Here is an 11,065-nt window from a genome sequence, read left to right as displayed (position 1 = left end):
GTGTCGGCAGAGGCGTTTTGCCAAAAATTCCGTGAAGCCGAGAAAGCTAAGGGCAAGTCGTACTCGGAGTTCGCCTAGCTGGGGCTAACATGGAAGAGAGAGAGAGAGAGAGAGAGAATAACTTTAATGAAAACCAGCGATGTTAGCCGAGCCGTCGGGCTGGCTTGCTAGGCTAGATGAGAGAAGAAAAACAAAATGAAAAAAAGAGAGGAAAAAATGTGAAAACGAAATGATGTCATTTGATGCGGCCAAAATTTTCAATCACAAAACTCTGTCCAGTTCCGTGCTCCGAAGAAACTCCAAAAGAGCTTTCATTGCACGCGCAGCCTGACTGGGACCCGACCATGGACCCAAAACAGCCCTCAGCTCAAGTCCCGCACCAAGCTGCCTGCACAAAGATAATATGAGTTTCTGTCGGTGTACGGTGTACTTTGGACACACGCATATAACATGATGGATGTCTTCTCGTGAGTCACATTTGGAGCAAAGAGGGGAAGATTCCTGCTGGATTTTGTACAGGTAATGTCCCGTGTAGGCCACATTCAAGCGCAGCCTATGCAGAATGGCTTCCTCGTGCTTGCTAAGTCCAGGTGGCATTCTGAAGGTGCACTCGGGATCAATGTCATGAAGAGGTGCGTATTGCTGCCTTGCATCAGTCCAGATAGACCTCTGCGCAGTCCATGCGGTTGATGAGGCGAGTATTGCCGCATCCTTTCTCGTGAATGGGATCGGCACAGCTTCAGTGCAGAGGCTGTGGGCAGATGAGGCGGCTTTGTCAGCTGCGTCGTTGCCGGCATCTCCGCAGCGGGCAGGAAGCCACTGCAGATTTACGCTGTGTCTCCTTTGTATGGCTTCTAAGTGCAAGAGATTGTTTCCCAAGCCAGCGGTTCTTTTGGAAGCGACTTCAAGCTTTCGAGTGCTGACCTGGAGTCTGTAAATACAGCCCATTGATTGGCCGGCTGCTTTAGAATATACTGAAAAGCAGCACGCAGCCCAGCCAGCTCAGTAGCTGTCATCGAGGACTTGTGGCTCAATATGGTGCAGATGGTAGTGAGCGACGAAGGAATCGAGATCCCTATCGCCGACGATGTAGCCGTCACTGAGCCATCAGTGTACATATGAATGTGGCCTTTGTATTGGTTGTTAATATGCTCCAAGGCAAAGAACTTTAGAGCCGGGGCTGGTATATCCGCCTTCCGCTTAAATCCAGGTACCGTGGTGACAATTTTCATAGGAGGGAATAGCCACGGAGGGTGAGGAGAAGAGGCTGAAGGCTGACACTGGGAGGACATAGCATGCTGCACTTCAGAGGCCCAGGCGGCAGCAAGAGGATGCCCATGTTGCCTAGCCACAACGCGCAGGCTCGTGCGAAGTTGCTCCATTGCCTGCAAAGCAGTGGGCGGAAGCCGTCTGCTCTCTGTCATGGTTCCCATTGCGGAGGTGGTCTTCGGGACACCAAGACATATCCTCACTATTCGAGCCTGCAACCCCTCTAGTATTTTATAATTCCCTTCGGGAAGGGAAGTCAGAGATGGGGGCTATAGCGAAGTAGGCCTTCGCAGAGGGCGTCGTATAGCCGTAAAAGAGAGCTGACGCTACATCCATCAGTGGTGTTGGAAAGAATGCCGAAGATGTGCGCGAATGACGTTAACTTCTGACGCTACATCCATCAGTGCTGTTGGAAAGCATGCCGGAGATGTGCGCGAATGACGTTAACTTCTCTTTTAGGCATCGGATGTGAGCCGTCCATGTCAGATGGCGGTCGAAGGTAACACCCAAAAACCTGTGATGAGTGACATACGGTATCGGTACGCCTGCGGCCGTTAACTGGTAGTTTGAGACGTCCCGCTTTGTAAAAGCCATGGCAGCGCACTTTACCGGTGATATCGCGAGGCCACGTCTCGCGAGAAAGTTCTCAATTGAACTTACTGCACGCTGAAATCTCGATTGGAGCACACACCTGTTGCGGCCCGAGCACCAGATACAGATATCATCAGCGTACATAGAGATTTCAACTGATTTCGGCAGACTTCTCTCAAGGACAATCATTGAAATATTGAAAAGAGTCGGGCTCAATACCCCACCCTGAGGGACACCACGGGTAACGTTATGGAGGGATGTCTCACCATCCGCTACAGACATGTAGATGGTCCTATCAGAGAGGTAATCAGACATCCAGTCGTACATTCGTCCCGCAATGCCTACAGACCTCATTGCTGTCCGGACAGCTTCATGGAGAACACAGTCTTATGCCGATTGAATGTCAATGAAGACTGCAATGGTAATTTGCCGTGCGAGCTTTGCGTTCTTCACGTGTGTTGCAAGGGCAATTACGAATACGAATCCGTGGGGTATTTCGCAGGTTTCAGAACTGGCACGATACGAGCTCGCTTCCATCCAGGCTCAAGACGGCCGGTCTCCCAGGAGCGGTTGAATATTGACAAAAGCCACCGCTTTGCATTGCCGCCTAGATGACATAAAACCGCATAATTTATCCCGTCTGGGCCCGGAGAAGAGGCTTTGTTGACTGAGCACAGAGCAGCTTCAAGTTCTGCCATAGAGAATGGTTCGTCCGTGTAGGGTGTGTTCGGTGATGGGTTCGCAGCCCTGGAAATAGTCGTTGGTGAAGATCCCGGTGCGGCAGTAATTTTAGTGCAGAAGGCTTCAGCGACATCTAAGTCGCTTACCTTCATTCGCAGAGAAATTGAGTTAAAAGGGTGAAACTGAGTTCGCGGTGCACGAAGACCACGCACTAAACTCCATATTCTTGTCAGCGGCTTCCGAGGGTCTAGCTTCGAACAAAAGGACGCCCATTCACGTTTGGCAATCTTCTTGAGATATCTCTGAATGAGCTTTTGCGTGCGTCTGGCTGCTCGTATATCTCCTACCACGGAAGTCTTCCGTGCGCGCCTTTCTGCCCTTCTACGAATTGCCCTGAGATTTTTATACTCGACGTCAGCCACTGTATACTCCTTTGGCAGGCTCGCGGTTTTGCTGCACAACCTCCGCGTATTTGCGATGCTGTTAATAGCGTCGTCGTATGACGAGAAATAACCAGCGCTTGTCTCGACGTCTGTGGTGGAGTTACCCCAGTTGACAAAATGAACGGCACATTTACGACGACCAGAAGGCAAACCGTCGACAATAATATAAGTTGGTACATGGTCGCTTCCATGAGACTCTATGTCTGCATACCAGCTTGTGGTCGTTGACAATGCTGAGAAAACCATTGTGACGTCGATAGCACTTGACGTCCGTCCACGATAAAACGTTGGTTGCCCAGTGTTAATAACACACAAACTGAAGCGGTCTGCAATGTCCAACAGGCGACGTCCGTTGACCATGGTTTTCTTACTTCCCCATGACGGATGGTGAGCATTGAAGTCCCCCGTGAGGATGTGTGGAGGTGGTGTACGACGAATTATGTCCTCCAGGCGCTGAGTGTTCCGCGATGCGTGGGGCGGAATATACGCAGCGATGGCAGTAAAGGAAACGCCTGCGTGTCGCACGGTAATAGCTGCTACTTCGTTCAACGCGTTAGGCGGCAGATTGTGTTCCATGAATGTGAGGTCGTTTCTTACGCAAAGCAGGACTCTCGTCTTTGCCACACCAGTTGATGAGCGCAGGACTGCGTACCCGGAGAGCCGTATATCTGTGGAAAGGCGGGACTCCGAAATGGCAACAATGGGGAACTGGTGTTTTTGCACAAATCTGGGGAAGTCTGGAAGCCGCTGACCAAGTCCATATGCGTTCCATTGAAAAATTGTTGCTTTTTGCCGAATTTGCTGCACAGAGGGGGAACGTGTAGTGATGGGTGCCGCTACCGCCATTGTGCTAGGAGAGGTGAAACGAAGTCGAGGAGCGTCACGACAGCTTTGGCCACTGGGGATGCAAGAGAGCCGAGAAAGAGGCGCACAGCTTCCACGATGGAGTAGATTGCAGAACCGAGGCCTGCCGAGTTACGTTCGGTCTGCGACTCGCGTTGTCCTTTGAGGGAAGCATGGGAATGAGCTCTAGAAGACCGCGCAGCAGGGATTGGATGGACAACTGGTGTTGACGCCGGTGCCCTCGTAGTCGTGGACATTGGTGCTGCTCTCGAAGCTGGTGAAAGGGCCTCTACTGACACCAGAGGGGGTGAAGCTGTAGGATAAGGTGCCGCCGCGGTAGCTGCAGTTTCAGCTTTTGACGGTACTTTACGTTGTAGGGATGGTAGGGCAGGAAAGGCTTTATCCAAGTCCATAGAGATGGGCTTGTCTCCTTCCCGTGCTTGCCCTCTTGAAGATGTCTTGGGTCCAATGGCACGCTGCTCTTGTACAGCTGCTTTCGCAGACTTATAGTCAGTATTATGAACCATCTTATATTTGTAGATCGCCTGCTCGTCGCGGCGAGCCGAGCAGCTTCCAGAAGTCGCTTCATGCTTCTTCCCGCAGTTAGCACAACGGAGACTCTCGGCGTTGCACGTGGTACGATTGTGGTTGCCACCACACCGAGTGCATCGCATTGGAAGTTGGCATACTTCGGACACATGGCTGAACCGCAGACATTTAGTACACTGCCTGGGCGTTTCAACATGTGCGTAGACGCGGTAGCGCGTGTAGCCTATGATGACGTGTTCTGGGGTTGTCTCTGTGGCAAATACTATTTGCACACTTTCAGATGTCTTGCCCAATCTTCGGACTGGTTTGACTGGGATCCTCTGACGTAGTGCCTCAAGAATCTCAGGTAGTGTGATGTCTTTAGCTACACCTCGAATTACGCCGACACCACATTTCCTTGGGCGTGGTTCATAGGCTCTCACGGGGATTTCCGCAATGCTTGATATTGTCAACAGACGCTCGGTGGCATCAAAATTGCGTGTGTCGATGGCCAAGAGATTAAGCCGATGGTTCGGTCGCACTTGAAGCACTCCATCGGGAGCTATCGTTTCTAACCCATCTTTAACGGATAGTGGGTTGAACCTAGTGACGATTTTTGAAGGGTCCGTAGGCTTCACAATGACCACAAGTCCGTGTCTCAGAGGGTTCTTCGGGGATGCATGTACATCCAGGGCTTTGAATACGCTCTTAGACCCTCGACGGCGCTTTGGAGCTTGAACTGTCTGGAAGGGTTCAGCATCATCTGCGAGGTTGTTGGCCTCCTCCGCGTGTATTGCGGTGCCAGAAGGAGAGACCTCCGTGGCTCATAGAGGCAAAGGCTTTCGGAGAGCACGACAAGGTAGTTGAGTGCTACGGTCTCGAACAGTTTTACCGCCGACTACTGGAGAACCTGAAACTCTGGGTACAAGATAGGCCAGGGGTAAATACTGTGGGTCATGCAGCTCAGCTAGCCGACGAGTTCGTCGCACGACAAGGTGCGCAGAGGCCGAAAAATGGCTAAAAAGAGTTCAGGCCGAGGCCGGATAAGTCAGGGCCGAAAGGCAGAGCTCCCCAGGAAGATGGTGGAGATAGCAAAATCGTTCTCTCGGATAGTGAAACTGGCCGCGAAAACAAAAACAGAGCAGACGCTGAGGAGCTGCACAGAAAAAAAGCTTTTCAAGCGCGCCAACAGGCAGCGTGCTATAACTGCGGCGAAACGAGGCATTACGCAGCGAGTTGCAAAAAGGGCAAGCTTGTTATTCACGTGCTAGACCCGAGTGAGGACGGCAGGCAAATTCTAGAGCCGTAGTTACGTGAGCTCGTGGTCAACGGTAAACCGTGCCGAGTTCTTTGCGACTCCGCGGCGGCTGTAGACATGGTCCACTCTTCGTATCTTGAACCGGATCAGCTGGCGGAACAGTGTGTTTGGGTGAAGCAGGCCGTAGCCGCACGAAACTTGCGCCTGCCGATTGCTAAAGTCAGCATCGGAGGTCCGATTGGTGAACATGTCATGCGGGCGGAAGTATCCCCACAACTTCTTCCCGAATACAGGTACCTATTCTCGAACAGGTCGGATCAGCTGTTACGCGAAAAGGGGTACAATTTCGCGAAACTGCCGTGGAAAGAATCAGCTGCGCTCGCTCAAAGGGCTCAGGCAAGGTTAGTGTCGCCCCCACTGAGAGAAATGGCGAGACTCAGAAAGATACCAAAGATGGGGCATTTCCGGAGGCTCACGACAGAGGGCAGCGTAATTCCATTGTGTGTAATGCCACTACTGTGAGCGGAGATGTGTCAGCGTCGTGTGTTCGGAGTGCACAGTTTCGCGGGAGCCCTTGAAAACGGCTACCGGCCGGAACGTGTGCCGTTCGCAGGCTAACGACGTTCCGCGGGAAAGCCTAAACCGTGAAGTTAGCGGAAGAAGGCAACACGAGTCCATTGACACGAATGGCGTTTCTCGAGACGCGAGTACAGAACCGACCTAGGCTGGGGGAGAGCCCGCAGTCAAGACACTGAACAGTTTTCACGGTGGAGCTAAGCCTGGCGGTGACGCCGCAACGGAGCGAGTCGCTAGTGTTCCACGAGCCGCTCATATAATCGATGTCGAGCAACGGCCAGCTGTCACCTAGCCATTCCAGTGTCGCCTGGGTTTGAGTCGTCTGTTGAGACCGGGCCGCCCATGCCTAGATTGGCCTTGACAGCCGGAAAGGAGAAGCAAAACCCCCGGTGGTGTTCGCTTGCCGACAGTGTCACAAAATAATGCGGCAAGAGCTCCCATGTGGGCCTTCCGAGTGGCAGCGCCACACGCTCGCTTTGCCCCGGGTCTCAGCGGACCTCGGAGGGGCCCAGAACGAAACCCACGCCTTGCTCGAGCGGTGGAAAGCAGAGCAGTATTCGCTCCGCGCTCGTGATACGTCTCGGAAGAAGGCCGATGTCCTCTCTAACGGTCGCAGCAGCTTTTAGAGAACGGGCTCTCTTAAGGTGCGATTCAAAAAGGAGAAAGCTCAGGGCAATGACGAGAGCTCAAATCGCTGCTTTCAGCTCGAGAAGTGGCCTGTAGACACCTGACTTTCCCAATATCATTTTTTTTCTTGAAGCAGGTTTCGCCCTTTACGATTACGTTTCTTTTTGTGGGACATTTTCCAATTACGCGAAACGCAACCTTTCGCATTTGTGTGCTTGGCTAAAATACTTCTGGGCTAAAATATAACTAGTTACTTATTAGCGTATTTTATCGGAACTAAACGCCTGGAAGAGCTTCAGTGTGTATTTGTCTTCGCACTTGCCGGCGATGCGGTTGTGCCTTCCTGTGTTGTTCTGTTGCTTGCCTGACCAGTTGCTTGCCAGAGATGTTCTTGGCGAGCCGCTACTTGCCCAGTGACCGGCCCGGTGAAGCTCCAGCACGGTGTCGTACAGCCCAGGCCTGGAGTCGAGCATCTGGCGAACACTTCTTTCCGAAAGCATCCCTCCGGAGAACGGTTGGCAACTCTTATCCATCGAGATCCCGGACCGCCGGCGGAGAAGCTGTTACGAATCAGCCCGCCGCTGTGATCTTTGCAATACTCCTCGGCTGTGCGGCGAAGCATCCACTACGTGCGCGTTTCAATCAGGCCACCCTATCGTTGACGTACACTTGCAGCCGACGATTCAAACAAGCTCCGACGCGTCTGGATCTCTAGTACCTCCCTATCGGCGCGATTCAAACCGGCGTTTGCAGACGAGGCAGGCTTCAACCTGTCCGAAGGACACGGAAACCCCGCGTGCGTTGCGGAGACCTTTCTCCCTTCTCTCGGACGCAGCGTGCGCCGCTACTGCCGAGTACTCACGAACTCTCGAAAGAGTGTTGTGGGTTTGTGCCGTTCGTGTTGTGTGCAGAATCTTGAGGAAACTGTTGTTTTGACCACTGGCGCTTTGGGTATAAATAACACCCCCATGTCCTGTTGTTCATTCCTGTTTGCGAAGTGAATCAACGCGGTCACTCTGCTCGAGTTCTGTACCGTAACCTCGCCCGTCGGGGTTTATGTTCTTGTGCTTCCGCTGATTTCTCGATATGAAGTGAAGAAGTTACGTTTGCTTACGGTTTCTGGAGTTCTTCACGGCTGAAACATTGGCTGGCGGTTCGCTTCACCACGCTACCACACGCATGTTGGAGGCGACTGAGCTCGGCTCGGGTCGGCCTTCCCGGATGCAACACTACAGAGGTTCAACTGGTCGTTGCTTCAATAAAGGACTACGCGAGCATTATCTGTCCATACAGAACTCTTCCCTTTCTAACTTGGCTTTTCATTGCACACGTTTAAACGTGTACACAAGTGCACACCGGTTTTATCTGACGCAACCGTGTTGTTCAAACACACCTATCAGCATACAAGAGAAGTGTCAGGAGCTTTTTTTATATAAAAAAATCGGGAAACTTGCGTGAGCCAACGTTCTGTGTCATTGCACAAAAACGAAGTCTGTTATCTCGCAGAACGTGGGACTTGACGAGTTGCATGCTTGCGTAGTGATTCCTTCTTAATGAACTGCTTTGACATGCTCGGTGTTTTTTGTGTGTATATGTTTTCTTTTCCCATAAAAATTTAGTGGTGGGTACCGCGCTGTGTCTGTAGGCTTCCTTGTCCTCGTCTCTCTTGTGCTGGCTGTTTTCTAACCGCATAAACCAGTACCTACTTGTCCAGCTTGCCATCTTGGTGCTTGAAGGCATAATGCGCAAAATGCGGTGGATGAATTTATTTTCGTAAAAAAAAACAGCCAGCTTTCTAGATAATGAACACTATCACGTGGGCAGCGTACTCTTGTTCAGCTTCACGTGAACCCTTCCCACTGTGCTTAAAGATGCTGACGTGCATGAGCTATTTCACCGGTGCTGTAGAAGGAAAGTGGCGGGCGCGTGTGCAGTGCGCGTTCGTAGGAAGCGGTATCTAAAAGTGCTGCTTGCGTCGGGTTGGCCCCCGGTGTATAAAATTGGCTTTAAACAAGGTGCGCAATTTAGTGACACCGCCAACTTCGACGCCAAAAATGTGGCTGCCAGGGCCGATTATGCTCCACAGAAAATGGGTAAACCTCTCAACAAGACTGCCCAGCATACCCGAAGACACAGGTGCGATGTAACACTTTTGTCTCCGTTTCTATTTTTAGATGAGCAATAACGGGGCTTGTTGCAAAAGATATTCGTGTCGCTGTATTTTTGCAGCCCGCAATTACAGCGGACAACGAAATAAAATGGAGGGAGCGTGCGAAGAGAGCTGCCTTCAACAGTGAAGTGGGAGATGTCGGCAAACATGTGTCAAACGAAGCGCGTTAAACATTGTTTTACTGCACAGCACTTTTGCATCCGCTAGTGTAGTTTGAAGGCGGCGTCGTCCCCGTTACCGAGCGAATGGAGGGAGGGCCTAAAACTGAAAGGAAGTAGAAAACAGGGAAGGATAGCTGACCACGTCTGCCAGTTACACTGGTATAAAAGACGAAGTCATGAGCGCACAATAGCAGTTTCCCTGGTGTGTCATTTATCAACTGTGTAGCAGCATTAATGCAAATAATCAGAAACATGGGCCCTAGGATGAAGCCAAGTGGCAACCCGTAAGCGACCGTGGCTGAGATTGATTATGCTTAATTAAAGTAACAAAGTGAGACAATCAACGTACTATGTAATGGTAATAATCTTGCTGAGACTAAAAGGACGTTTTCTCAGGCATACAACAATAAATGCTTTTCTAAAGTGCATGAATATGGCGCCAACCACTCCTTAATTATTCAGAGCCGTAGAATGTCATGACTGAATTCAATGAGCTGTAGTTGTAGAAAAATCATAGAAGAAACCATGCTCATTTGGCGAAAATACTTTATTTCCGCTCAGGGACCGACGAGTGTGTCTGAGTTATGTGCTCCAAATGTTTCCAAAACGTACACGTTAAAGAAATAAGCCTTAGTTGAAAATTAGTTGGTTATTGCCTGATTTAAGCAAAACAACTACATTGAGAATGTTCAAAATGGCTGACACAGCGCATGTCTGTTACGATTTACTAAAAAATACGGTTAAATTACGAGCGTTTCATTTTGCACAGCTCTTAAAAAAGTGCGCAGCTTGCAGCAGTAGTGCAAGGCAAAAGACACCGCAGAGCTGGGGCGACAAACCTTCCGGTTTTGCTGCACCTTGCCAGGTGTTGCCAAGCTTTGCTAAACTTCGCTGGTTTTCCGATATTTTTGGTAGGCTCGGCTACGTGTGGAGGGGTGAGGCCAGTTGAGCAGGATTTTATAAGATGTTTCCGAGCAGCAACCGACTGTGTTAACGTAAGCGCTCCATCTTCCTCGCGAGTTACATACTCCTTCGGCCGCCCATCTTTTGCGAGAGTCCAAACAGTGTGCTCGGCGCGTAGTCCCGGAGCGCTGCGTGTCAACGGCGCACCTTTTTTTAATGCGATGTTTTCACCGAGTAGAGTTCAGCACTGCTACAAGGCTAGTTTTCGACGCTGCTCGAATCTCGGCCCGACTAGAGTAGAACCTTTCTGGGAGGCAAGTTCGGGAGGCTAGAGCGTGCGCTCTATTGTCATCTGAAGCACAATGCTTTCGCGCTTTCCATCCTTGCCAGGGTGCACCCTATGCATCTTTATTTCTTTGTACTTTTTTTGCTCACGCCATTGGAGTTAACATACGTTTAAAACAGCTCTGCTGTTAGAGCGTGTTTTGTATAACATCCTGTCCGACCTCTTTATTAGTTTTGATACTCAAGCGACGGTTATAAAGGCCGCTGAAACTGAACTCAATTTTTAAAATGGAGCCATTTCCTCGCTCATGCCAATATTAAGGGTGGTGCCGTTGTCATTTACAAATACAGCTTGGAAATAGCTAACAAAGGCTTCCAAAATTGCGAACAGTAGGAGCAGGGCATTTCAGTCATTACGAAAGATGACGGGCAGGCAATAGTGGGTTCAAAGGTTTTCCAAACTTAACTGGGTTATTTTTAAAATAAAATTTTCGACCATCACTCATTGTAGCTTTTAATTCATATTCAATTCATAAAAGGGCGAATTTTGCCCAGATTCTATGTATTCCGTCGTTTTCACAGGGGCTTAATGCGACGTTTGAGCTGTATGTACAGCCATGATCAAAAGTTTACGAACCAGGCAAATGGCATTTTTCCGTTATGTTTCTTTCTATAGTACCCAAACAAACTGTCGAACGCGTGCGAGACGTATAAATACTGAAGAAATGAA

Source organism: Haemaphysalis longicornis, unplaced genomic scaffold, assembly GCF_048455015.1.
Source record: "Haemaphysalis longicornis isolate Haplotype H1 unplaced genomic scaffold, Haemaphysalis longicornis Haplotype H1 scaffold_3, whole genome shotgun sequence".
NCBI lineage: Eukaryota > Metazoa > Arthropoda > Arachnida > Ixodida > Ixodidae > Haemaphysalis > Haemaphysalis longicornis.
Note: the sequence above shows the minus strand (reverse complement) of the source record.